Genomic DNA, 24,067 nt, shown 5'->3' on the forward strand with positions numbered 1-24,067 from the left:
ACAGACAACCCCCCTCTTTCCACCCAAGGCCCCCCACATTGAAAGCACAATACAAAGAAAGGGGAAACAGCAGGAGAGGTTTTTGTTTTGGATTCAGCTATTACCTTCTCCATTTATTCACAAGAATGATACACCCAGTTCCTCTCTTCTCTTACTCTGTGTTACTTGAACACCCCATTTTAAACATATTTGATGTTTTGTTGAGAAGGATGTTGCTTATTTTTCCATGGTAACACATGCAGGGAGTTGAACTTCCAAGCAAGCAAGCTTTAAATAGGATCATGTATTTTGAAAGTGAGCTTCAAAAAATTTCTAACTGAGGATTTCCCTTACAGTCTTTTAATTTTACAGTACATGTGCAAACTCAGCTATGCTTGCCACTATATGTACTCCTTATTTCAGTGAGCCGGTGATGAAGTGAAGCCAATAGCAATAGATTAGCATCACTACAGCACCTATTGTTTTATATACTGTACATAGAAGTATACATTTTATCTGTAGAAAAGTAATTAAAGTTACTGATTTACTCATAGTGCAGTTTAGCACTATTTTGCAAGGTAAAACAGGAGAGACTGCAAAAGCTCAATTTACAACAGTATACAGTAAGATAGGTTTAATTTCCCACCAAAGCGATAACACAGCCATAGAATTTCTTTCAGTGTACTTTAAGAAGCCTTTTCATTGTTACTGGAAGAAACAGCTACAAGAGAGTTCTGGTCAACAGTTAGGGGTTTGCCAGCTGGCAGACCAGTTTAACAAACAGCACTTCTCATAAATTGCTCTTTATCATGCTCTTGCAAATCAACTTGTTGCTCTTACATAATAAAGCACCCAAAGAATACATTATCTTTGTAACTTTGGGAATTTGGCATATATAATTTACTTCACTGGGGTGAAATCCACTTTGGTAATTCACTTTGTTGCCTTCATCTTTATTCAGGCACTCAAATCCTTTCCTACCCCCCACCTCTAAATTCAGCAGGAACAGCTGTCTGCAAACCAACAGGACCTTGATGAGCCAAAGTCACCACTGAAGTTGCATTCAGAACTGCTACGTGCATACAGCTCTTCGCTGATCAAAATACTTGAGTACAACAATGATCACACATATCGTATTATATAAATGCAGCGGCTACATCTACCCTGCCACTCGCGCTGCTTCCTGGCTGGTTTGGTCCACCAACTCGCTGTTTCCAAGACAAAACCAGAGCACACTTTAGAATCAGAGAACAGTTTGGGTTGGAAGGGACCTTAAAGAACATCTTGTTCCAAGCCCCTGCCCTGGGCAGGGACACCTCCCATTAGACCAGGCTGCTCAAAGGCCCATCCAGCCTGGCCTTGAACACTTCCAGGGACGGAGCATCCACAACTCCTCTGGGCAACCTGTTCCAGTGTCTCACCACCCTCACAGTAAAGAATTACTTCCTAATATCTAATCTAAATCCCCCCTCTTTCAGTTTAAAACCGTTACCCCTCATCCTATCACTACACCCCCGATAAAGAATCCCTCCCCATCTTTCCTGTAGGCCCCCTTTAGGTACTGGAAGGTGGTATAAGGTCTCCCCAGTGGCTTCTCTTCTCCAGGCTGAACCACCCCAACTCTCAGCATTAAAATGTAGAGGCAGACCAACCCTTACCAATTAGCCTACCTTGATGACAGGAATTTGTCCCTGTCTTTTTATTACTAGCTATTACCAGCAAGGGACAGCTGTAGCCCCAAGGGCTACATCTAAAAGTTAGGCATGATCTTAAACCCACATACAGCAGAACACCATGGCTCTGTTGACACCGCGAGTAACCTTTCCCAGACTTTTAACACTCATTAAAAGAAGTGAAAGAAACCTCACCACTTGGTTTCCCCAACTCTTTTGAAGTAAACATGGTTATGCAATAATACATATTGTTTGGGACATACTATAATGAATTACAATTTACAGTGTTTTATTGGGAGAAAAGAAACTGTACTACAGTCAAACTGTTTTCAATTGCTGGGTAAGAAATGGTCAGAATATCAGACTCTTTGGATGCCTGGACTACACACATGCTGCTGCAAAAATAAATATTTGCTATAGTTCTTCTTGACATCTGTGCCTTTAACCTATTTACAGTCCACGATCAGATTCTTTTGCTGTGACGTTATTTATTTTCTCTGATAGTCTCTTAGGAGGGAGCTTAACAAAAGCTTGAAACTCCAAGGAAATCATAATAAGGTCTGTAAATCACACACAGAAGAGCACCTGTACATCCAAAAATCAACTCAGATCCAATGAAGAAGCAGCAATTTCAGGGGGTTTTTAAATTTGCCTTCTTATTCACAATGCTAAGTGCACGAAGAGGATCCTTTGAAGGGCTTGGTGGCATGATCTTAGAGAAGCAAGAAGTAAAGATCCATATATTTCTTCCTAGCCAGGAAACCCTCATGTCCAAAAATGTAGATTAATAACCAGATGTCTGGTTTCCAAAGTGACAGGAGTATTTGTACCTTTACAGGAAAACCATGAGTGAGAGAGCATGAGATTAAAAAAAAAAAAAAAAAAAAAGAAAAAGAAAGAAAAATCAAGGAGGAGGGCAGAAAAGACGGTTTAAAGAAGTCTAATAGTTTAGATGAAACCTGGCTTAAAATTTGTTACATGACCTGGGATCATGTAACTTCTGACTTTTTGTACATGAGTTTGGCTGCTAGCATATTTTGTAAGTGTAAAGCACACTTTTTACTTTTCTGCACCTGACATTATGCTTACTGTGTACTTATTTAAAATTTTGTGAAAGAACTAAAATTTACATAGCATTGTTGCTTTACAAGCTTTTCTACTAATTGTGGTGTCAGACTTCAGAGAAGTAAAATTTTGAATGAAAAATACATAGATTGTAATACATAACTGTGTAAAAAAAATTCTAAATACAAAAATTCCATTTTTATTTTATATAATCTGATTGGCAAAATGGTTTTATATAGAATGTATTCAAAATATTAATTAAAAAAGTTAAGACACTAGAATGAGACAATATGCGTCTTTCTCCTAAAATTAACAATATATACATACCCATATATAATTCAGTTTTCTTTTACTTTACAATACTGCAGAAAGCTATTTAATGCAAAGCATTTTCAGGGGACCTGGAAAAATATTTGCTGTGTGACATATAGAATTTATTTAGTGTATTTAAGTGCAGTTTTATGCGATCCAGCACTGCAGAGCTCCATTATTCACCCTCATGTCATTTCTTCTTTCAGAACGAAGGAGTGATGAGGAACCCTCAGAAAAAGAGAAACTACCCTGTTGGTTGATGAGGGCAGTGATCCATCTTTCTGTCATATCTGTCTTACTTCTGGTAGCGCTCAACCCCAGATGATTCTGACAAAGTAACAATGGAAAAAAATATCCTGGAAATACACCAAAAATAACTGCAGTTTTTCACTTCTTATATACACATCCTCATGAAGACATCTCCTAAGGCAAGTAGTCCAGTCTCAATTATGTTAACATCTGTAAGAACAATGCCTTAATTTTACACATATTATAATAATCAAAACACTATAAATTTCACCTGATCTTTAAAATGTTGCAGAGTCATGCCTTCCCTCCATGGATATAAATAATAAATGCATTGATTTCAATTCCTAGACTGTTAACCAAAGTCAAATATTTCAGGAAGTTACATAGAAGAGGTTTATTCTCCTCTTCAGAGGTATAAACTCCATTTCATCACTCCATTTCAGTAAATCAAACTAACTAATGCTTAGGAACACAAATACCAATTATGTAAACGATTGAGAAGAATCGGAATAGAAAAGCGAAATCAGCCATTACCTTGTGCATATAGCTATACAGTCCTCTTCCCTTTTTTGGTTTGGTTATTTTTTCCCCCCCTCCTTTCCTTTTGTTAGTGAGAGGTAAGAATTTGTAATATGCTCCCCTTCATGTTGTAATCTTGACAAAACTCTGCTGTTAAGCCCTGCTGTTGCTGGACTGTGTGCAGCAGCACGTACAAGAGGAGCCGTTTCCAGCAGCCCGTTGCTTTGTCTTCGGCCCTCCCAAGCTTCTGTGTGATCAGCATAGGCTTTGTGTCCATACAATAGGGGTTAAACATCTCCCTGTATTTATTTAAAAGCAGAGCTAAATCTGCTTTAGCTGCATGAGCCTTTTAGTAAAATGATGCTCACTGTTATTAGGGTATTTTTCCATTTGTTTGTTTGTTTAAGAGTAATTGGTTTCTATCAACAAAAAGAAAGAAAAATATATAGTTCCTTTTCATGATACACAGTGCAAAAACAACACAGCCAGTAAAATCAACAAAGATTTTATCCAGATATTACCTTACCCACAGTTTCCCACTAAGCAACGACCTGTGACTTGCCTCTTAACTTAGAGCTCGTTTTTCCTTTATGTTCTTTCTACTTGGTGACTTACCAGTGGGGCATCCTCTGGTCTCCACTGACAGTGTCTGAGAGGCAGATCATTGCAAAAGCTACTGTTTGTGCTGAGTAGTGACATTCCAGTACAAGAAAGAAAATTTAGACATAACGAGAAATAAACGAAAACATTTTAGAAGAGCTGAATGTGCTTGCACACAGTATTAAAGCCACTGATTGCACACACAGCACGGGAACATCCGGACCACCTTGGCTTTCCAAGAAACTACCTTGAAGCAACCCTGGTACAGAACAGTAGCTTTTTTCCAATGCCTAAAGAAAGAAGCCCTATTTAAAACTTTTAATTTCTGTTCTACCAGAAATCTGGACTTTTTTTTTTTTATTTATTTAAATCCAGTGAAAACTTTTCTAACTTTAGGGGGTCTGCATCTTTTTATAGGTAGCAGTAAGAATTCTGACAGCATTTATTAGCACCAGCATTGGTTCAGAACAATAACCTAATCTGCTCCTTTGAAACCTATTCTGTTCTCAGGGCTTATTACAACAACGCTTTTATTCACAAAAGCACAATCTCTACTTAAGAATCTGCTTCAAAGCAGATTGCCAGTAAGGTTCAGTAATGACTGCATCCACCTGACCTCTTAAACTTGCCGAAATAGAACCAGAGTATCTTAATTGAACTCCCACTTCATGTATGGACCACGCTTCTACAGCTGCAAAGGACTTTTTTTTTTTTTTTTTTTTTTTTTAAGACTTTTAGCCTTCTCAGCTACAATTACAGACAATTTGTTTTTGATGTGAAGATTATCATAAAAAAAAATAGTGTTGATTAGGCAAAACCTCTGCCATTCAAAGTTATTGCTCTTTAATTGCACTTTTACAACTGTGTATTCTAATGACAACAGCTGACATGAAACTGTAAATAAGAAGCTACTTACCGTGCCACAAACGTGGCACAATATTAATCTATTATTTTTATTTAGTAACATCTAAATCTTGTAAAAGCTTAATTCTCAAAATCACTATTTTCATGGATTTGATCATTCCTTCCAAAATGAAGTCCCAGATGAAAAAGGCAATTTTGCCAAAACAGTAACTTAACTATTTGCTCCCCTCTGCCTTTGACAGCATACTGTATCAAGAAATTAGCTAAAATATAACCAATTGAATAGATTTTTTTTGTTGTTTAACTAGGTTTAAGGAGAAATTGTCTTCTGAATTTTAGAGCTGAATGATGGAGGGGCAGGGCTCATTTCGTCATCTGATTGACCAAGCCTAATTAGAATTATTTCTGCACACTGCTTCACTACAGCTGTAGATCCATTAAACACTAAATGCTCCAGAGGCCCGTTCCCCTTCAGCTTCCCACTGTGACTCCTACTTTTCAGCCAGTAGCTACTCAGTGGGCTACTCAAAACTTTCAAAAAGCGGAGTTGCTATATTTAATGGACAGCTCAAACCCCATAGCAAAATCTGTCACTTGACTGTCAGGACAGCAGCTATCACAATAAAACAGACTCTTTGTGATGGAGACTTTAAAAGAAGCCTTTGAACTGGTTCTCTTACCTCCCAATATATTTTTATTAGAAGATTTTCATTCATAGCAGCTATTTTTTCTTGAACAGAAATAATCATGTCTCCCTCTGAAAATGTTCACTGAGATACGCACATTTTTTTTTGTAATCATAATGTTACCCATGGCATCTTGTTTTATACCTTATTACCATTTTAGCCTCAGGAAGCCTTTAAACTAATATAACCATTAGGAACGTCTTATTAACAAAACTACTTTTTAACCTATTGAACTGTTTGGGCTGAAAATAACAGTGATGTGCACATGCAGCACACAATTCCTTACTTTGAGATCTGCTCGTTAGAAAAGATGAAAAACTAAATCTGAAAAATATCTAGCAATTACCTGATAATACTGATTATCCATCCATCTGTTTTTTTCCACGCATTTTTTTTGGCTTTCCTTTCCAAATGTCCTCAACTCTTTCCAGGCATATAATAATACCCAGAAAAGCCACAAATCATTTATGCTTTCTAAGGTCAGAGTCATGCTCCCATAAAAATTTATCTAGTGTAATACTCAGCTGAGCTCTTCAAGCAGCTCAACAGCTAACCTTGTTGTAGAGTTTAACCCCAGATGCTGGTCTCAGGCTGGGCAAACAGGTATGGGATCCGTAACTCTACAAAGACGGCATGGTTCACAAGTACCCAGGGATGGGGCACAGGAAAACAAGTTTAGAAGATGCTTGTGCAGTTAAGTCACCGCAGTGAAGAAGATAGAAGGCTCACTATCGTAGTGCTATAATAAAGTGAGCTGGTTGTTTCACCTGTTATTTTGGACCCTGAATGTTTTAAAAGCTTCTGTAAGCCTAACTGCTACAACTGAAGCCACATTCTTTTAAGAGTAAATACCTCTGTATTGACAGGTATGATTGGATATATCATTACCTTGATTAAGACTTCTGGCATGTCCACCTGATTAGGACAGTATTTCATTTTGATGGTCACACAAGACCAAGAGTAGGTATGCTAACTAGGCAGCTGGAGACTTCTTTATTATTATTATTTATTATTCTTATTACTAGTACTACAGTTTCTTTGTTTGAAAAGCGAGGGGAAAAATACTTCTATTTCCTATATGTGAATTTAGGAAGTGCATAGCCTTGATTTAACATGTTCCCTGCACATGTTTTGATAGAATCATCTATCATTATTTTTCACATTTTTGCATAGGCAAACTGAATTTTTTCATTTTCCAGATTCAGTTTCCTGTACTTCACCAGTAAAGTTTCCTGGGATCAAAATGTTGTGTTCAAAAGTAAGATCCATATAGTTTCCGGTTTCTTTATAAAAAATGCCTTTAGGATTAAGGAGTCTGAAAAGACTGCAAAGTGCACATAACATTCGAAAACAAAGCTTCACACGCCTATGAAGATAGAGACAATGACTGTCCACTGTCACCTGTGTATCCTCCTCCCAAAAATTCATTCCAAATATTCACATTGGGAGGTGAATTTTGAAGAGTAGCTGCTGAGTTAAGAGCTATTATCAAGTGAAAATTGTAAAGAACTGGATCCTCTGAGGATTTTAAAATGAATTTATTTACTTTAAAACATCATCATAACCCCTTCTACTGGTTTTAGGTGCTACCACTGAAATTTCATGGACTTACTTAAGTTAAATCCATTGCTGTTTCTTCCTCAGTAATAATTTATTCCTTTTGGGTTTTTTTCCTACAGACTTATGTAAGGATGTTCTATAATAGAACACAGCCAGTTATTCCTTACTAGTCACCAGCTGTTTATGGTAGGCAAAGGAGGCTTTAAACTAAACCTGATAACCTGTTATTTTTGTTCCAAAATCCTTGTAGCATCTATGTCCTGATTATCATTCTCAAGCTTCTCTGTCTCCTTTCTACATTTTCTTGATGTTCATTGTACCAGCCAAAGCTGGCTATCTGCCAGCTACAGAAAATAACTTCTTGAACACTTTGGGGATGCAGGCTCATACTGGTTCGATTTCTCTGAATCTCTTACAGGGAGAGACTTTGTTCCCACACATAAGGCGTATAAGCTGTTTATCACACAGAGAAGTTGTCAAGGAGAGCGAGGTTTCCTAGAAGTGACTCCAGCACCGCAGACTGAGAAGAGTTCTCTTCAAATAACTCAAAGTTCATTCACTTTGTTATTTTACTCAGCTATAGCACGTACAGCTTAGTATTGCCATAGATTCAAGTACATGGGCTTTCTTTCTGCTTTCGTGCTACTTTTTGATGAGGATGTTCCATAATAAGATTCACAGCATTAACTTTAATTATACTAAGATTTTCTCTAGTACTGTTCTCCAGCCTTTTTCATAAAGGAACAAATGCTTTGCCCTTCCTCTTTGTGCACAGTGAGTGTCCTTGACTGCTGGACGCCTAAAGCAGTTTAAATACACTGGGCAAAGAGACACAGTGTAAGCGTACACAAATGTACACTTCCTAACCCCAGGATCAGGAGATTTATCAACTCAAAACCCAATTGCAGCTTCAGGAACAAAACAGATTTGCTGATGCTGCACCGCCTGTAGATTACTAGAGAAGAAACTAAATACCTCCCTAAACACATCTAGTGCATAGCCTAAATGAATTTACATCAAATACACAAAAAGAGATTGAAGAGAATCAAGCCTGAGGGAGAAAGGGAAGAGGATAAAAGGAAGAAAGTGACATCTACAAAGCAGGTTAGAATCTTGATCCTGGTAAAAAACCCAAAACCAACCAAACAAGAAAACAAAACCAAAACCAAGGAAACAAAAAAACTCAAAACACACAATCAAGATTCTGGCATCCGCAGTTTTCAATCCATGCTCAAGGGGAGGGGAAAAAAAAAAAAAAATACAGTGAGTCTTCTTTGTTAGCAGAAATCTTTTTGGGATGCTTCAGCTGCCCAAGGATTTTCTTCTTCTTGGTATGGCATGTATTGATTGAACTTCTGCTCATGATATATGCACTACACCTGAGGCTACACTACCCAAAGAGGATCTGACTGGCATAGGGCCTCACTCCACTCCTGATGTTCCTCTGTCCAACCTTATCTGCCATCACACCTAGAAGCACCCAAATTCATTGATGTCTTAAACTTTACTTGAAGGCTTTCCTGCTATCCACCATTCTTCCTCTGTAACAGTTTGAAAGAACTTCACAGCTATCTGCTTGAGTCTTGCCAGCATCTTGACTAACAACTTGAAACCAAATTAATCCACCTGAAACTCCTGAAGGGCTGTTTTCAGTAGGTACACCCCAGGTACGCCTGGCACACAAGAGGATCAGGCTCAGACTGACACAGCTGTGATTTTCTTTAACATGAGAGGCAGAGAAAGTGCCACACGACAGTGCTTTCTCCTTTACAGAAAGCAGGACTGGCTGTGGCTCACCCCAGTGTTTTGCCCTCAGTGGCACCACTTCTGTAGAGAGACAGAGAAGATACTTTCTTCCCCCTGCAGATCACATCTGAGGAACATATTCAATTAAAAAAAAAAAAAAAAAAAAAAGATTTTCTCTGACCCTTTGTCCTTGCTGTCCAAAGATCCTAAAACGTGATGAATAGGGATTTTCCTCAGAGGTAAAAGATGTGGGCTTGAATCTAGTTCGAAAAAGCATATTTTATCCCAAGCTTCTCCTCCAGCAAGTACTGCAGTGTCATGGCTGCTTGTCTGAAAAGGCACAAATCTGCAATAATCCTCCCAATAAATTGCAAGTTTAAGAGCTCCACCCAGAAGAACAGCACCCAGCAGTCAAGCAGATTCTGAACAGCAAAACGCATGGAGACACCTCCTGATTCTGTCTCAGTTGTCCTCTGGCCCAGCTCTTCATAGCTACACACTGCTGGCCACAGAGTAGGACCCTCGAGGCACCACCTTCATTAGCAACTGGTGCAGAACAAAGTGGGAAAGGGGGGTATTATAAACTGAGCAGCTCTGCATGATACCTGTGTGCACACATGCACACCCGGACTTGGCAGAGTTGCTCGCATGTACAAAGCCCTCATTTTGATGTATTTGCCCATTTTTAAAGGGAAAAATTGCGCGTTGTATATAAATGCATTTCTGGGCATCATCTTCCCAGAACTTTCACTTCAAACCTGGTTTCTATTTCCCAGGCTAAACGATGAACAACTATGCTCATCACACATGAAACTGCCTTCAGGTTTAAGTTCTTAAAGCACCGCAAGTCTTCTGCTGTGGCAGAGCCCTTTCATACTATATGCTTAAGACTTTGAGGTCTCAATTTTAAAGTCTTTTTGTCAATCATCTGATAAATAAATTAATTTTGATGACTACTGATCTGGAAGGAATTTCGACAGTTGACCTGGAGTTGAAAAAAAATAAAATTCAAAATCCTTAAATCATTTGTCCCTGCAGTCTAGTCAGAACTGCATTTGATTTTAAATACATTTGCATAATTTGGTATTAGTTATGTAAAGAGGACATTTGATACTTTTCTTTGTAATTACACTCCCGATTTCAAAGTATTGTCTCTCAATGTGCCATTCACATCTCCAGAAAGACTACACGTTATTAATATTTTGTAAGCTGTCAAATGACTTAGTGCAGCAACTAACTTCTCTGAACTTGTGTTGCATGAACAGAGTAAATATTTCATTTTTAGGATAGCCACCAAAAGAGTGTTAAGTACTAGCCACACAAGCATAATGGCTTCTTCATCTCTGCAACAACAGAACATGGAACTATTCGTATTTTCCTTAAAGACAGTAAAACTATATGGCAATAGAGGTGAACTCAACAATAAAGTTACACACTCAAAAAATAGTTTCAGCAAGAAAATACAGTATGCAAATACTAGCAGTGGAGAAAAAAGTAGCAGTACGTATAAGGTATACAAAAAGACAGAAAAGGAGGGTATGATTTGTATAAAGTTATTATTCAAGATTTTAATATGGAATTTGTATTAAAATAATTAACATCAGATTCATTATAGCCAAATTCCCACATATCCAAACTCACAGCGGGCTCAGTTTTTTATTTGCATGCACGGCAAGATTTTGTGTTGTATACAGTAAGAGATTAAATATTCACATACATACAAAAATGGGCTTTACTACTACTTAAAGACCCTCAAGAGAAGTTGTACCTTTTATAGTTTTTTTCCTTACTTCACAGAGCAGCCTAGAAGTCTTCGTAATAACCTGACCTTTGCAGAATCCTGTTTTGCTGGTATCAAACAGCCTGATGAGCAGCAGATGCGCCTCTCTTCTTTCCTAGCAGCCTGAGAAGAAAGGTGTTTGGAATCATTTCTCCACCTAGGAGTTGCCAAGTCTCCAGTTCAATTATTTACTATTTGCCTTCTGTACAGCAAATCTGGTGTGGATCAGCCTCAGCTAGAACTGCTTCAGAGACAGAGCTGGAGCAGCTGGAAAGATGGTACAGCCATAACTCTCTGACACCAACAGGTACAGCTTGTTGGATTAACTCCTGAGGCCAGGTAGTACCTCTGCCGTAACAGTCTCCTCCTTTCATTAGGAGCGTATGACATGAGTCCAAAGGTATTATTGTGGGGGACTCAAATTATCTTACTTTGCAACTGGAGGAGGAGGAATATAGTTTACATATCATTTCTATATTTCATTATATATCATTCTATAATCCGTTTTTAAGCACTTTTTGCTTACCAAATTGTATGCCATATATAGAATTGTAAAACAGCTACCTGTTTTACAAACTTGGTGGAGATCTCCATGCCTAGGACAGGTTTTACTTGTACGAGAGCCTGCAGTGCTGAATTCCAAATGGCTATGGCCAGGAAATCAATGCGTTTCCAGCAGGTGGCTGAGGTAATAGAAACGTGCTGTGTTGCCCTCCAAAAATGCAGATAACACACAGGTAACAAATGCAGCCTCAAGGCTCAAAGTTCAATGAGCTTAAAACATATATAGTAATCAAGTGTGATCTTAGAAAGTGAGGGGTTTGTGTTTGAGGGACTTTTAACAACATGACTAAATGATGTTGTTTTATTCAATATACTAGTATAGTATATACTCTGAAGTATATAGTATTAGTTTCATTTTGACACACAAAGAAAATCATGATATAGAAGGGATCTCCGAATACCCTGATTCCCTTATTTACTTTTCCATCTGCAATGAGCACCTCTGCATATTAATAAAGTCCACAGTTCCAATGAGTTACACTTGCCTTTCTTCCCAACAACCTTCATGTCTTTCTCCAACTTCATTATTTACTGGAAAAGTCAGTCTTGGAAAATTAATCAAAGCTATTTATTTCAGTTATACCATTATGGTCTGTAGATATCAATGTATGTAATTCATCTTTCCTGAAAGCATACCCAGATAGACAGAGATGTTACCCCACTATCAGAGCAGAAATCTTCAGGATAGTTCAGGAGCTGCGATGGGTGAAATGCCAAGTTATGACAATCCCAAGTCTTACTGGAATTCTGCAAAACACATTTGAGAACTACCTTAGCAAATATAGCCCATTACAAATAATGAGTTTGCCTCAAAAAAAAAGAAAACATTTATTTTTTGTCTTAAATAAGACATTATTCAGGCAGGCCACCTCTGGACTTGGTAAATAAGCTTTTAGTAATTCTTTTCTACAAATACAGAAATAAAGATCTGTTTTCACTTTGCTAAGCTTTAGGGGGTTTTGTTTGCAAATAGACTTAAACGTAAAACTAACCATTTTAAACTAATTATTTATTATTTTAGCTACTATTTCATTTTTCTTGGAAGAACAGTAAAGTTTATTATGAAAAATATAAAAGCAATAAATACCTAAATGATGATTATGTAAAAACAAAGACTGGGGACTTGAAGACACACAATAGTAATCCAGTAAATAAAATCAAAAGTATACTTAATTCCAATGTTGCTGTGGAACTTTTTTCCAAGTGCAAATCAGATGTATTTTTTTCTGCTGTTACCACAGTGTTTTAGTCTGTCTAGGATAATCTATCAGCACAGTGTTGGTATGCATGCACAGTTCTCCCTTACCATAAAAATAATAATATCCAGGCAAGGATGACAAATAGCAAACAAATTTAAAAATATACTTTTACTCTCAAAATGCTACAAACAGCAAGAGATGAAGTGTATACTATTGACAAAGCCAAATCCAATATGGGAACTGGCATTCAAACAGTTTAAAGGAAGAAAAAGAGAGTAGCGTAAGAAAAAAAAAACCCAGCCACTGCAGGTTCCTTAAAAGGATTTATAGACATATAGTGATTGAGGTTAACACTGAGCGCTACCAACTCACTTTGATGTACAGAGATTTTAAAACACACATCAAATTAGAGCTGTGGCATTATTAATGTTTAATGTTATTTTGACTTTAAACATTGATAAGATAGACATCTTGTCAGAATAAAAAAATCCATTAAAGAACATCTGAACTTTTTTAACATAGAGATTCAAGTTTAAAGCATGCAGTACAAAACTTTCAGCTTCTAGTTCCTGTGGACATTTCAAGAATTGTGCCTTCACAGCAGTTAGAGCACTACCAACTCAATGAAGATATCTACATTAAAAGAACACTCATTTTGACTTACACATTTTGTAAAAACAATCTTGAGAAAATAATGACGGCTTTTGATAATTTAAGAATGTCATTCTGGTTTTATGTTTAAACTGAAGGAGAACTAACACACCAAAACCTCACGCTGAGGGCAGTTCTGTTAAAACAGCTCATGTTATTCTACCAGCCTTAGGAAGACCTGACCTCCTCAATGTAACCATATAAGTGATGCTGAACTAGGATTAATTTAGGTGACATCAAACAGTAGAGTAACAGTATCTGTCAGCTGAAGAAAGTGTATGTTCCCTCATCCCTCCTGTGTTAATATGCAAGTTAATAAAATTCAGATGTGTACACATAAAGTGAAGTCCAAGTACCTTCATTTATTTGAAAAATTAAAATTTAAGCATAAGACTATTTTACAGAGTATTCTGCAAGCTTGAAACCACCACTTAACATGGCACGGTCAAACAGCTCTTAACACATCCTATGAGAGCTGAAATGACTTAGGGCTACAGAGTAGCAGTAGATGATATATTCCAGTATGACAGTTACACAAACTTCAAAAGACTTAGGCGATGACAAGATCACGATAACAGATACTAGTTCTTCAACCTGGTCTGTGTGGCTTGCCAGGCTTATCTGGTTCTGCTTTCTGTCTCCCCCTGACTCTGCGTCTACCAGGACTCCACAGCCTCTCCTCAGCCCAATTCTTCTGACCCCAATTCCTAATCCACTGCTCAAAACAGGCAGTTATTTTAAAATATACACGGAGATTCTGGCCACTGCTGATAAGTCATGCCCCTTTTTAAGCAAACACTGCAACGTACCTGTGTTAGAAGTGCTTTCTACTCAACACACATCTGACAGTCTAAATCAGCCTCCTATTAAAATAAATTCTGGTGCATTCACTGAAATCACTGCAGAGTATATCCTTCCCATTTTTGTGTATCAGAGGCAAGCAACAAATGCATCTGGATTTATGCAGCTGCTTCAGGCACTTGGGTATCGAAACACTGGAAAAAGCACTAGACTGACTAACTGATAACACCAGTCTGTAGTACTGTCTGTGCAGTGACAGTAAGACATTTTCATTCTGCATCAAGTACATATATTGATAACACCTGTCAAAGCTACAGGACACAAAATTAATTTTCACCACCTGTTGAGAAGGTGAGCGATCCACAGAAACCACCTGGCTTCTCTAATAAGCAGCAAAACTTAAGATAATGAAGAAAATAAACCCCATATTTCTCCCTTCACAATGCCTAGGGATTGCTTTTGCCCCAAGAGGAGGGGTGAGGAACGCTAACAAACCCAAACTTCCGCTGGAGATGATTTTGATCTTGGCTACAAAGTTGGAAAACCCAATGTGTTTTTGTGAAGCTGGCAGGTGATTTAAAGCTGCCAAGCTCTGTCCTCTCCCAAAGGGCAGCAGGAGCTGGGGTTTTGTGTGTTGCAAACCCCCACTGACTGGCAGGAAAAGAGCTGACAGAGCATCCGCCAGCACCACAATGACAGTGCTGTCACTGAGCCTGGAAGCTGGGGGTTCAGCGATGTTGCAAGCACTAGCTCCGGGAGATGAGAGTGAGAAAGAGACAGTAAGACTATCAGTAGGTACCTGAAAATAGAGGAGTCAAGTCATCCATGCTAGAAGCAATAGAGAATTCAGTCCTAGGGAATGGAGGAGTTTCTGCAAAGTGTTTCTCCAGAAGATTTTGATATTTAATGCTCTGGGAGTGCCTGTTGGTTCCTTCTATGTGCACTTCCCCCACCATCCAATTCCATATACATTTCGTAACAGCATATGGCAGGATGAACTGTTATCTTTAAGCTAATCTCTATACCCATATCAATAATTAAATCAAATTTTCCAGGAGCAATTTCATCCCTGCCCCTTACATAAGCAGATGATTTATTACATCAACTTTGGCATGCCTTATCATGTAATGATTATAATGCACATGTATTACAAGACCAAAGCTCTTGCAAAATTATTCTAATGTTTCTATTGAGGTTTTCTGATTTCCTTCAACGAAACCTTCATACCAGATTTTCAGAGAAATTTTTGGAGACAGAAATTCTGTCAGATGACATCATTATAAATAATGACATAGCTTAAAAACAGAGTTGGGAACTTTAGGTCTGTTACAAGTGATCTAAACACTGACCTTACCTCTGCACAAGTAATCTAAGGAGAAGAAACATCAAAAAGTGAACTTCTCTTTGCAAAACACCACCAGTAGGAGAGACAACTTATGCTTTTGCAGTGGATTACACAGCAGCAGAAAGATGACCCCAAAATTTTGGAGTCAATCTTGGAAGCTGTGTAATGGCTTCTGTTCAGAAGCACATTTCAGCCTAGATGAACTTCTTGTACATCTGTGTCCCATCTCTTCTTATACTGCTACTCCTTAACTTTGTCTCATGCCCACTGCTAATCAAGCTTCAGCTTTTCCAGTTCTTTAGTTTCTCCTGGTATCTCCTCCCTTTCTAGCTCTTATTCACTCCACTCATCCTTTCCATCCTCCAAATCCGTGTGCATAAACAAGCTTCCAGTCCTTTAGATCAATTCTTTTCTCCCCATCCCCCAACTTCACAGGCCAACTCTCTTTGCCAAATCAGTCACGTCAAAGACACGTGTACTGCTCACAGAAGAGGTATGTGCAGGAGCTTAAGCACTGACCTGCTCAACCATCTATATTGTCTGGTCCCTTCAGCCAGCTTTCTGAAATACTACCTTACTTGAGGGCTGTTGGCAGTGGACGGCATTCATAAAACAGCATTACTTCTATTTCATTAACAGTGCTCCAACACCATCCGAGGCAGCTCCTGTCACACATACACTCTTACATTCCCCAGGACGCAAAACATACATAAAACAAAGTCCATACTATAAAAAAAAGAACATCCTGACATTATACCACACACTTTGAAATTAATCCTCCAAAACCATCAATTGATTTAAGGTACAGGAATACCACGTAGGACTTAGAGGAGACACAGCGCCAAATGCCACACCGTGTAGAAGTGGCCAGGCTACAAGAGGGTGCAGCCCTTTGCAGTGCTGAGTGAGGCACTTTACCCTGACTGCCTAACAGCCAAGGATCTCCTTATTGCCCAGCAGTTCCCAGTCCCAGTTTCCTCAGTTCCACAGCTCCTCAGACTCTGGGCCCCTCCATTCACCCTCTTGCCAAATCTCCTTGCTCATCCACATTACCAGCTATTCATCCCTCTACATTACTGACAAGCAACATTATTAACCAAAGGGAAAACTTCCTTATCCCCCAAAACCACCAGTTCTGCCAAGTCCCAGCCCTGGCCAGCCCTCAACAGCCTAAGGCCTTCTCAGACACCTGCAGGTATGATCTGGAATACGCTCAGTGTAGAGATTGTATTTGTTACAGCTTATGCATTGCTACTGAAAATGGACATGCTGAAATTTATTAAAGGTTCTTTAACTTGGCCAGTAATAGGCAAATGTTCACAGATATGGCAAAACACCAATCTTTGCCAGAAAGGCAAAGGTGTCTAAATAAAAAAAAAAAACAAAACTTTTTTTTTAATAACTTCTACTCTGTCATCATCTTCAGAAGTGACTGAATTACTTTGGCTCAAGTTTTTCAAACAAATTTTGCCTGTAGCAAACGCTAGTGTCAGCTTTTAAACCAGACACCACTAACAATTCTTCCTTCAATAATAAAGGGTGAGACATGATCAACTGTTGCAAGTTATATTTATTTCAAGCAATCTGATATCACTGTGCCCATATGAATTAAAATAACTCAAAATAGGAACGAACTCATAACAAAAACTAATCTCTCCAGGTTTGAACAGAGCTCTAATTTTAGCTCAGCATTGTGTAACAGTTTCTTCACGTATAATTTTCTTCAAAGTGTTTCAGTATTAAAGTATGAAAGTTGTTCTCAACTACTTTTAAAAACCACTGTAGGAAAGGCTGCATCCAGAACCAGTGCAGCACAAAGCTTACTCAGATGGCTCAGCAGCATCTGCTCTGCTCAGAGTAATGCTTGACTTTCGGCTCAGCGTTCCCACATTCTTAGGAGCCTGCTTTGGATTCAGGACTGCAGCAGGCGTAAGCATCAAGCAGGAGATTATCCTTTACTATATACATACATGCCATCCGCTAAAACGACCCTGGAAGCAGCTGGGATCCTTAGAGACCGAACTTGGAAGCCACTAACCGCACCCCCAGGTCCAGACAGGCTGCACTCTAAGGCGCAGACCCTTGTGAGAAGCCCAGCACGAAGGAGCAACCCTGAGCAGCAAAAGGAGATCTCCTTTCCTGTCTGCAACATAACAGTGCCAGTAAGAAGAGCTTTGAATGCAAAAGCAGCACACTGGAAGTAAAATTAGCTCAAAGCGCTGGATCGTGACTTGGCATCTAATCACTGCACCATCCTACATGATTCACCAAATTGAGAACTCCCAAGCGGCTGACCTTAACAAAAGCAAACCTCCACTGTATACCTACAGTGGGATATTTTTAAGGATAAGGAACTCTGCAATATGCATTGTTCAGCACAACCATCTATTTCAGACTTGTACACATGCTGTGTGTGCTCATTTCACATTAAATCAAATAGATCAATACTTAGAAACAGAAGTATATGATTCTTTCAATAACACAACGGGCCTTTAAAAAAGGCACTTCAGTATTTGCTGGTTTAAGCATTGTGGGTGGAGATTTGCATTTTGAATAAATGTTGCTAAATTCCACACCACCACCACCACCCCCAACTCAATTTCTGGTTTTGATTACATTCTAAGAAAAACCTACATAAACTTTTTAACCCATCTGGAGCAGTTTATAGTTAGAGAAACTAAAACCAGTAGGAAATTCCCAATGGGCAGGGTAAAAACACACTCTAGATAAAAAAAGCATCTCAATCCAAACAAGAACCATTTTTCCATTTTAAAATATTAACCCCATAAAAGAAGACACTAAGTGACCAGGTGCTTTCAAACTGATGCTTCAGCTTTCCTATTGAGCATACAGGTTTTCCACATTAAGAAGCCAAAAAAAAAAAATTAAAAAAAGCTTTGAGTGAGAGGACAAAATACACTGACCAATGATTCAAGATGTCTTGTTCAGATGTGTAAGAGTTCTAAAAGTCACAGGTCCAGTCCCGCATAGAGCTTCCCATTTTCTTGGTTTGTTTTGCTTTCTAATCCTTCTGCCAGCTTGCCTTCTCTGCAGATACCTTTCTCTACCTGTTCATGGACCACACCGTCACCAACTCCTTGTCTAAAGGGTTGGATTCAAATCAAGTGACTGGGGGAAGAAGGTCTTCCAGGGATTTCGTGTGGACGGTTTCCTCTGTCAGTCACTTGCAGATTACACACCAGGACTGAGACTACGACAAGAGTTCGAGTAATTCATATAAAGTGAATCGGTGTACATGCAAATATATGCTGCATAATGCATTCTTATAATGAATTGTTTAATCAATTTAATAAGCACACAGGGTTAAAATACTCTTAATGTTAACCCTTTTAAAAGGCCTATATATACACCATTTTCACCAAGAAGAGAGTTGGGGGTTTTAAGTCATTTTTTTCTAGCTCTCAAATAATGACAGATGCTAACCTATAAATAAACAAATAATATATTAAAGTAAGGATTTGATCATATTTATTTCTGAAATAGCTGACAATAACTGTATTTTTCCACTCTGTGAAGAGGTGTTATGAAGACTTTTAGTGCATTAAAAAAAAATTAGTGAATTCTTTTTGATTAGTTTGGGGTGATGAAAGTCACACTAGTGACAGCTCAAAAATAATAAGGAAAAGACCCCTGAAAATTAGTAGCATTAAGAGAATAAAGCCATAGAGGTCACAAATCCAATCATTAGACAGACACTCTGAGGAAGTCTCTTAACATATTTATTAAATACTGAAATCAGTCAAGGTTTCGGAGGCTGCTATGGACTATTTAAAAACTACTGTCAGGCAAATATTTGCAACAAATTACCCATCATCCTATCCAGTTTCACAAATTGACAAAGATATTTCCTTTAAGAATTTTAAACAACAGAAACTGCAAAACTATTTATTGACATTTAAACAACAGAACTGGAAAGCAATATAGAAATGCGGAGAACAGACAACAGTAATCTGCTTCCCTTTAGAATCTGCACTTTTAGAAGTCTAACTAAATATTGTATTTCACATTATGCTCATTTGAGAAAAAGCTTCTCAGTCAAGTTAGTGGTTTGAATAGGAAGATGGCCTTTAAGTAAAAAAAAGAAAGAGATAATTCCCTACTACATCACTTCTTGCATTTTTCACTTTTCTGTCTTATCATTTTCTAGTGACATCTGAAGAATGCTAGTATCACCCAGTGCAAATTCATCCTAAGAAAAATGTGAAAAAGCAAAATATTTTCTCCTGTTAAAACTCTACAAGTATTCTGTGTATCAAAGAAATTGAGTACGCTTCTCCTTACGCCTTTATGGAATTCTTCTTTTCACTCTGCTCAAAAAAGTTAATTTATGGGTCCAGTTGCTAGAAGGCAACACAGCTTCAAAGCTCCTTGAGAGGTCACCTGAGGAAATTTACTGAAGTTTGTCAAACATCTGACAATTGACTAGATATCACTGATTGCTACAAAGTATTGTAAACTGAATTACAGTCCTGAGCAGGCAGAAAAAAAATGAAATATAATTGAAGATAGAGACAGCAGATGAGGAAAAAGACGCCTTCCAAAGCAAGACATGCTAGCAGGGTGTAGAGACATCAAGTCGACTTTAACAGCTATTAAATCAATAGAAAACTATGTCAGGAAAGCACAGAATTTTTAATACAGCACATTCTCACAAATAATGACTAACTGGGAATCATTATCAGAGTTGGAGGTTATTGACATCATTCTCCTTCACACCAAAAAAAATGCTGAAACCATCACTCAAATGCCATGGGTGCTTTAATTCCTTGCCTCAGGAAACAAAAGAGGGAAAAAAAAACCAGGAGAAATTTCCAGCTTTTAACATTACATCACTTAGCAGAGAACAGCAAGAAAAAAAAAAATATACTTAGGCCCTAACAGTGATGCAAGTCTGTTGAAATTCTGCCAGTTAAAAATATCAACCTTTATGTTCAGGTTTCACTAAGACAGACACTAAAGATGTTCCCAAGGCTGTATTTATGCCTTGCATCATCTGTCTAGTGATACACAAAAGTCTTTCCAAGGTCTTTATTGTTAGGGCCAAGAAGCTAAGTGAGGAAAAACCAAGAGAAGGAAAAGCAGAGACAAACTCAAGAACTGTCCCATGCTGGGTTAACGCTTTAAATGAAACATACAATAACAAATATTTTACATACTCTCACAACAGTGTTTGTACTTGTGGAAAATGTTTTCCTGCATTCTGAAATTAAACTTAGAAGAGCCTCACTTGAAATCATCCCGTTTCAGTACTCTTATGAATCACTCCATCTGCACCCTTGCTCTTTACAGCCCGCTCACTGCAGTGCCACACTGACACGCCATCCTTAAGATTACAAAGGATGCTCCAACAAAGAGGGATCACCCACTGTTTTCTATAAATCATCTTGAACCTCATTGATTATTTTAACAAAGGTAGTTCAGATCCATGTGCCTCTTTGGCTGTCTTACACAGAAAAGAGAAAGGATCTGAAACAATGACAATATTACATTGTAGAATTCAATACAGGACAATAATGACAACTTATTGTAATAGGCTGAAAGCGACAAAGTTGTTTATCTTCCCATAACAAGTAGCATATGAAATGCAGCAGAGAAAAAAAAAGGGTATTTTTAGTCGCTTATGATTATTTACTGAAGAAATCAGGATGCTTATCAAGAACACGAATCATGGCCAAAACCTCTGATGTTATATGGAAGCCCAACAAGATATTTCTCTTGATTTAAGAGAGATTAAGCAAGAATGAAACATGAAAGTCATAAGAATCCCTGTTTTACAGGGATTTACATTTCTGTAAATTTTTTACAGTTTTACATTTCTGTAAGGCCAAAACACCCACCCTGAAACACCACACCTTCTTCTCTAATTTAAAAGTATTCCACTCTTCAACCTTCAATGACAGATGCATATTTTGAAATTTTCTACCACATGTCCCAAATGCTTTTTTCCATTTAAAGCAAATCTTTCTTTCTTGGAGCTTTTAGTTTCTTAGACCTGGTATCTTGGGGAAAAAAAAAAAAAAAAAAACAAAAAAAAAAAACCACAAACAACCCATTACATTGCAACTACTGCTCTTAAAGCTAAGTAGAACGGGTAAGTGTACACAAACTTATCCTTTGCTTTGAACTGCAAAAAGCAACATCATTTTCTCTATTTCATCTACGCAAGCATTTAACCAGGACTCCTGACTTGACTGAAATTTAAAACCTTAGATACCAAAAAGCAGTCCAGAGAAAAAGCTGCTGTCCTAGATTTTAGGTAACTACTTCCCTAGAAGCAGAAGAGTCTTCCTACTTCGCATGCCTAGTGAGGTTATCATTTTAGTTTGAGTCGCCGTTGGACAATAGAATGGCAGGTAGTCATTTGGGATCCAAACGTGGTGGAGACTGCAATTATCTTATGCATATTAACACCACCACGTTCCTGTTCCCATGCCCAGGGCACTGGTCTAAGCCATAGGAAGCCACTACTCTTTCAGAGTGCTTTAAATTCCTCTTGCAGCTGGGTCACTGTATGCTCTAGCACACAAACAGTCATTAGTACAGAAGGTGTCAGATACTCCTCCTTAGGGCATTCACCAAGTCCAGAAGGTGTCATTTATTCCTGCCTAGGACATTAAGCTGGGCTAAGATATTTGTCTTGGAAGACAGATCACACAGTTTAGCACCTGAGTCATTTATATCAAACTACTATCAACAGGAAAAGACACAGAAGCAGTCCAGGCTTCACAACTGGGAAGCCTCCCTACTCCTATCTTCTCCCTCCTTGCTAAAGAAGCTTCTCTCTCTCATAAGGAAAGATGCACTTTTTGACACACTTTCTTCTGTTTTCTTATTTTTTATCCCCCACCCCCATTCATTACAAGCTATCTGTACTCACTTTTGTTATTAGTATTAAAACTGAGGCAGTGTTCAGCCTCAGAGTACCTCAAATAACTGCTTTATCTCTGAACACGTGTCTCCATAGACAGCATGGTCCAGTGTAGCTATACCTAAAGAAGCTCAGGTGCTAGAAACCTCCACCTCCAGGGCAGCGTGGGATCAGGTGTTGACTCCCACAGCGACAACAGAGATAAGATGGCCTCTTTGGATGTCTGTGCTGCCGCTCCTAGTATTAGAGGCAGCGTGGTACAGGTGTGCTCACCATCATTACAGTCACATAAAGCAGCTCTGTATGAAAATTTGTGTATAACCAGCCTTTCAGATACCCCATGAGGAACAGAACGCCCACTCAGGTTCTCTGTGCTGGCCTTGGGCTAGTGAATCCTGCCAGGCCTGGGGAGGCTGTGAGCAGTCAGACTAGATCTCTGAACCTCATGCTGGGATCTCAGGCTGCTTACTGGAAAGAGTTTAGACACACCCAGCACCTTGAACTCCAAGAGAGGTTGTTAGCTTGCACATTTAATACATGAATGCATAAGGCTGGCTTGAATCTAGTAGTGAATTTAAGACAAACTCTTCCTGGCACCTGCCAAGAACTGCAGAGCTGAAACATCCCATTTGTATGTTTGTAGCATTTGGAGACAGCACAGCTCAAGTCCAAGCAGGGACTGTGCTGAGCCCTGAGTGGGAACCCCTTTGGGCTGTCACAGCCTCTCTGACCCATCTCATCCAGCTTTCCACCTCAGACGGGCATTTCAGCCTCTTCACTGCCTGGGCTAAGGGAGACTGACTGCACAAGCACACGGTAGCAGTGAGAGTAAGATTCAAATCAACGGGAGGGTCTGTGAGGAGACAGAGCATGCTGCTGTCAGAGCCATGGGCTCTTCTAGGGGCACAGAGGGGGAGGCAGGGTTGAACCAATCACAGAATCTGTGCCAGTTATCCCCCAAATTGAAGTATGGTTTTCAATACCTGAAAGTATTGCTTTCAATACCTTGGACCTAGTGTAAGAAGTCTTTTGCGGCTGGAAGCCTTCACAGTAACAGGGACAGATTTCAAAACACACAAGTGCTTACATGCACGTGGTCTGCTAGTTGGGTACGTAAAAATAAGGAAAGTACTCGTCCACTGTAAGAGCAGTTTGCTATGACCTTACGAACAAAGAAGTGCCAAGGCGTGAAAGGTTTTCAGGCAGTAGCAAACTCTGATCATTATAGGGTGTCAGATTTTACCATACAAAACCAGACAGATAATTTAGTTTTACATTGTGAATGACAAGAGAGCAGGTTTTCCCAGTAAAATACCAGGGGCAGTAAAATTATTTCCTAGATAAAAACATTTACTGTTTTTCCTAGATTAATGATTAATTAAACAAACAGCTTAAAAATAACCACTTAGTTTTATTTCAAAACGCAGTACTAAAACAGCAAAACTGAATCTCGCTAAAATTAAGCCTCATTTAATAAGTCACAGAACCTTATGGCAATACGTTCATAAGTCACTAAGCTACTTTCTTACTCCCAAGTCATCACCGCCGTTGGGGGATAGTAGATTTCTGAATGAAACGCCAAGAC

The 24,067-nt window shown here is 38.6% G+C and overlaps 1 protein-coding gene across 15 annotated transcripts in view; it reads right to left on the reverse strand.

Moving 5' to 3' along the window:
• Positions 1 to 24,067, reverse strand: part of NRCAM (neuronal cell adhesion molecule) — a 158,791-nt gene that overhangs the window by 108,061 nt on the left and 26,663 nt on the right. The gene's annotated exons all lie outside the window — the stretch shown is intronic.

This window comes from Chroicocephalus ridibundus, chromosome 1 (assembly GCF_963924245.1).
Source record: "Chroicocephalus ridibundus chromosome 1, bChrRid1.1, whole genome shotgun sequence".
Classification (NCBI taxonomy): Eukaryota; Metazoa; Chordata; class Aves; order Charadriiformes; family Laridae; genus Chroicocephalus; species Chroicocephalus ridibundus.